The sequence below is a fragment of the Aotus nancymaae genome, unplaced genomic scaffold, assembly GCF_030222135.1.
Source record: "Aotus nancymaae isolate 86718 unplaced genomic scaffold, 86718_ANA_hifiasm-v0.15.2.pri h1tg000017l, whole genome shotgun sequence".
Classification (NCBI taxonomy): domain Eukaryota; kingdom Metazoa; phylum Chordata; class Mammalia; order Primates; family Aotidae; genus Aotus; species Aotus nancymaae.
Genome location: NW_026988429.1, coordinates 15,374,485 through 15,380,517, shown reverse-complemented (window position 1 = coordinate 15,380,517; position 6,033 = coordinate 15,374,485).

The window sequence follows — 6,033 nt, the reverse complement described above, 5'->3', positions numbered from 1 at the left end:
TTGCCATGGAATGTATCTTGCTTATGTATTTATTTGGGACAAATCCTCCTTGTAGCCTTAGAGTTTTTCCTCCTCCGAGGTAATCGGGTGGGTCTCCATGGGTCCATTTGTTGCCATGGTGATGTACTCCATCTTCCCATTGGTGCTTCTCTACTTCAGTAAGTCCCTTCCTGTTATCATCCTGGTAAACATGCGTGGAGCTTCTACAGAGCTAGTAAATGGTACCCATCATTCCTGATCATGATTGTGGGGTTTGTGAATGAGCGTGGAGTCTTTGTGCAGCTGCCCTAAGGGAACTGTGAAGGATAAGCCCCGGGTCAGCAGGAGGAGTGCAGAAGAGGCCTCTACCTATCCCTCATCCCAAACTTGGGGTGCTGGGATGCCGAAGAGACCCCAAGCAGCTGTGCCTTGTTTGGTCATTAGTGTAAGGACCCAACCAGGCCACCTTTATTTGTTTCAAAACAGAATTTGGAGCCTCCTAGTAGCTCAGAGTGATATTTTTAAAGATAACCCACTTGACTAAAATTGCCCTATGTTGGCTTTATTGTGTTTCTCCTCCCCCAGGAGTAAGATGGAGAAGTGTTTTTTGGAGCTACTTGAGTTTAATATTCGTGTGTCTACCAGTGTTTATGCGGAATATTACTTTGACCTGCGTGCCTTGGCATACGACCATGGCCTGTATTTTATATTTCATTTTCTTCACAAAGATAAAGCACAGAAATTGAAGGTAAAGCTGTGAAGTCACTTAGTGGAGTTTCCCATTGGCCACAAAAGCCAACATCTGTGACAAAATCATATTAAGTAGTGATTAGGAAAATGAAAGCCTTAAAATTAACAGAGCAAAGTGCTTATTTCTTTGGCATCCTATTTCTTGTCTTTTATGCTTTATACAAGAATCCTTATTATTATTGTCATTATTATTTTATGAGAAGGAGTTTCACTCTTGTTGCCTAGGCTGGAGTGCAATAGCATGATCTCAGCTCATTGCAACCTCCACATCCTGGGTCCAAGTGATTCCCTTACATTTGCCTCCCGAGTAGCTGGGATTATGTGCATGCACCACCATGCCCAGGTGTTTTGTATTCTTATTAGAGACAGGATTTCTCCATGTTGGTCAGGCTGGTCTCAAACTCCTGACCTCAGGCGATCTGCCTGCCTTGGCCTCCCAAAGTGCTGGGATTACAGGGATGAGCCACTGCACCCGGCCAAGGATCTATATTTTAAAAAATTATTGATATTCTCACTGCTTTGACCATAATTCAGAATATTTTTAATTAAATTTAATCTGTTCTTTGTGGGTTTTGTTTTTAATCTCTACCTGTTCACATAACATTCATGAATAAACGCAGATATATTCCTAATTATATCTAAATAGACAATGCACTTACCGCTCCTGACTGTCTTTTACTTAAGCAGTTTGCAGTTTTGTGTCCTTGTCTATTCTATATATCTCGGTGCAGTCCCAGGAGTTTGTTAGACAAAGCAGTAGTGGCTGAGAGCCTTGTGCTTAGACTGTATAAGGTGCCAGTGTTTCAAGTACTAGGTGTAGGAAGGATATGGGTTTTTCATGAAAATGGCTTCATGGGACAACATAAGATTTATGGCTTATGACTCTTAGTGAGTATACAGGAAAATTACAACTGAAATAGACACATTTAAAATTGGCACTGTCTCTGGTGTCTTGGTGGTACTTTGGAGTAATACATTTATCTACCACAATGTGCAAGTGAAGTAGCACCTTTTGGTGCTTCAATCATTAGGCTTCTTGGATGTTCCAAAACAGCCCAGCACACACCTGCCTCATTAAAATCTGCTTGGAGTGTGTAGTAACTACTAAGGATTGGGTAGAATTTGAATCGCTGAGTAAGTTGATTGTTTGGCACAAGTGTATGTTGATTATGTTGAAGGAACAATATTAACAGATATTATTGTTACAAGCTTGTCACAATACTCTTAAAATCTTTAGGAGCCCTATTTTATTTTTTTACGTGACAGTATCATCAAGCAATGAGCCCAATTTTAAAACTATAAAGTAAGTTCCTCTTGGCTCTGGCAGTCTTTTCATAGCTCTTAAAGGAGACTACCTTAGTGAATGGGCAGGGAGTTGCATCCTCAGAACCTGGCAGTGTAAACCTCAGCCAAAGCAGCTGCAAGGGAACCCTCTAAAGGAATCTGTGTGTGTGGCTTCTCATCAATGATGCCTTTTAAAAAATGTTGGAGCCTTTTTAAAAATTGTATCCATTTTCTCTTTGATTGACTTTCCTAGGCTATGTCACAGCTGTGTGAACACAAAGACTTGCATCAAGATGTCGCCGCTATGAGAAGGGCCATCAGCATGGATTTCATCGGTATTTGGCATACTAATGCCATCTTACCTTAAAGAGAGAAATTAGCATTATAATATCCTGGACTTGTCAATCATAAAGACTACAAAATATCACTTCTCCTGCTGAAAAAGACCAGCAAAATTAGGATTTTCTTTTTTATGTTTTTTATTAAATTTTTATTGTTGCTGTTGTTGCTGTTGTTGTTGTTGTTGATTATGATTTTCATAGAGCAGAGACTTCTTCAAATAACCACACTGTGAAGCTGGGTGATGGTGACATGAACAGTGGGTGCCAGGTGCTACCTGCCCTTCTTGTTCCACTGAGTCCAGATGGCATTCCTAGGGCACCACCTTCTTGAACAACTCTTGGGGAGGAAGACTGTCACATGGACACAGCACATCCCAGTTCAGAGTCCACAGTCACTCACAGTCCCAAGCAGGTGACAGTCTGAGCTGAGCTGGAATTCAAAAAACTTTAGAATTGGCTCCAGATTTGTGAGAGTACCTGGGTTTGGATCTCTGTCCACTGAGGCACTGAATGCATGATGGCCCGAAACAACAAGTGTGGGAAGAGAGAATGGCATGGGGACAAGGACATGTACTTGTCCAAGTACTCCAAGTGCCATGGGGCCTCAGGCCTGTTCTTCTAGTCTTTGGAGGGAATCTGTGCATGTGAAATGAGGCTCCCATGTCATGGCTATAAACAGAGAGATGAAATCAGCTCATCTTCCCCCAGGCCCATAATGGTCATGGCAAAACACAGAGTCTTGCTGTGTTGCCAGGCTGGAGCGCAGTGGCAAGATCTCGGCTCTCAGCAACCTCTGCCTCCCAGGTTCAAGTGACTTTCCTGCCTCAGCCTCCCAAGTAGCTGGGACTACAGGCATGAACCACCAACCCAGCTAATTTATATATTCTTAGTAGAGACAGGGTTTCAGCATGGTAGCCAGGATAGTCTTGATCTCTTGACCTCGTGATCTGCCTGCTTCAGCCTCCCAAAGTGCTGGGATTACAGGTGAGAGCCACTGTGCCTGGCCTCTTGCATTTACATTCACAATAAAGTGGTTTGGAATATCCCACTGTTGATTTGCGATTTCCTCCTCCAAACATAGTCTGTGGCCCTGTATACATAATTGAATATTTTCATGTATCGATATTTTGTGTCTGAAGATGAAATATTAGATGAAACATGTTAAAACATTTCATGCAAAGCCTTCAGTGGTTGTAGAGTCTACTCTTTGGTGAATACACAATTATTTTAAATATTAAATTTTTTATTAGATGTGATAATGATATTTTCTGTTTTATCTTCACTTGTTAGATAGTAGTTACTTAACGTTCTTCCATAATTAATGACATTGTATCTTATATTTGATGTAAAAAGCTCCTAGAATATTTGGAATTGATAGTTGAAATTAAACAGCAAAATGAGAATTGCTGAAACCTAGTGATAATGTATTTATGAAGGGTTTATTATATATTATCTCTATTATTGTTAATTTTTAAAGTTTCCATGGAAAACTATACTAAGAACTTAAAATTTTCTATAAAACCCTTTGTGCCCTGCACTTTAGCTCCAATGCATAATGAATAAAGGAAAATGGATTCTCCTGCAGGAATTCTGCTGGACTCTTCCTTTCTTTTCCCTTTAACCTGGGAGGAGTGTCTTGAGGTCACCCTGGGGTGAGGCGACTATGAGTGGGGTCCCTAGAGCTGCTGCTGGGAGGAGTGTGTATGTGGAGATGGGTTTCGTGGCCATGTTTCTCCCTCAGGCCTTTCTGGTTGTGATGGTGACTTTAAGGATAGTTTCTGAGGATCCTTTCCAGGGGAGTCTTCCACCTGTGGTGTCTTCCTTGGCGGAAGGCCTGAGGATACCTGAAGAGGGATTCATAGTGTTGCCCCTGTGTGACACAGATGCCTTGTGTGGGGTCTCCAGAAAGCAGCGTTTTAGGGGCTGTGGAGCCTCATCTCCCCTGTAGGGTGGACGGGATGTCTGAGGGAGTGCTGGAGGGAAGCCCTGTGTGTCGGGGTCGCTGTGCAGTCTCGGTACAGCCCTAGACCTGGGGAAGTCATGATGGAGACTCAGAGGTGCTTGGTGTAGGGAAGGGGGCGGCCTAGGCAGTCACCAGGCTGTGACAGCATCGCTGATGCCAGGAGGCAGTTTTGGGAGGGGTCTTGAGGGGAATAATTGTGGAGTCCCCATGGGTGGGGAAAGTTTGAGGGTGCTCCAAGGCTGGAGGTCAATGCAGGGTGGGTGGGAATAAACTAGGGGAACTCTCAGGGGAATAATGGGCCCCCCAGGGGTCAGGGGTGGAAGGAAGGGGCCTCAGCAGGTCCTGTCTTACAGGGCCCTTCTGTAGGGCATCTGAGAGATGGATCCCTGGGGCTCCTGAGGTCGCTGGTACCCCGAGTGGGGTGTTTTCCAGGGTCAGAGCTTCCTGGGTCCTACAGCAAGGAAATGAAACTGGCTTCTTCCTCCCCACCGCCTGGTTGGCGCTTGGCAAACTCCCTTTGGGGAGTCCCGGGGCTCCTGGGTGGGGAAACTCCTTGAGCCCTGGGGGACAGACGGGCCACCCCTTGAAAAGCGAATGAGTCAGGAATAGAAGCCCCCTGCACCTCCCAAGACAGACACAGAACTCCTCATCTTTCCTCAGTTTCCTATTCTCATACCAGGTCTCCCTGACTCAACACCCAAACCAGACTCTACAACACAAAGGGCCTGAGTGTGACCCACTCATCTCACAGACAGGAAACTCAAGGCCTGATAAGGACAGAACCTTCTTGTCCCGGGCTCTACAGGGTGGGGTGCCTGGATACCTGTGCATGGTGGGTGCGTCTGAACCCAGGGCTGTGAAGGGAACTTTCTGACTGGAGTGTGGGAATCCCAGAAAAGAGCAGGAAAAGTAGTATTTTCGGCTCAGCATGGGAATCTAGGAACCCTGAGAGAAGAGAAGGAATCCTGAGGCTCAGAGGGACCCGGCCCGGCCAGATGCCTCACCTGGTCCTTGGCGCTCTTCACTTTGATGATCTTGGCGGCCAGTGGAAGGCCTGTGGATTTCTCTGTGCACCTGTGGACCTGGCCAAACTGGCCCCTGCGGAGACACAGCCACACAGCTGACTGAGAGCCAGAGGCTCACCCCATATCCATCCCTGGGCTTCTGGGCCGACTCCTCCACACACAGGCCATGTGGAACAGCCTACACCCCAGAATGCAGACCATCACCACCCCATAACCCTGCTGGCTATCCTGAAACTTACAAAGCAACTCTTCACCCCGCATCACCCAGGCCATCCTGCACCCCAGGGAACATCCTCTCACCCCATACCACCAGGGCTATCTATCCTGAACCCCAGGGAACATCCCCTCACCCCATACCACCAGGGCTATCTATCCTGAACCCCAGGGAACATCCCCTCACCCCACACCACCAGGGCTATCTATCCTGAACCCCAGGGAACATCCCCTCACCCCACACCACCAGGGTTATCTATCCTGAACTGCAGGGAACATCCCCTCACCCCACACCACCCAGGCCATCCTGTACCCCAAGGAACATCCCCCACCTCACACCACCTGGGCCATCCTGCACCCTAAAGAACCTCCTCCTCACCCCACCCCATGTCAGCTCTCCACCCACCACCAGATTGTGCCTCCCACACCGACAGGGTGCTCGCCCTCCCAAGCCTCTCCTCCCCAATGCCACAGGGGA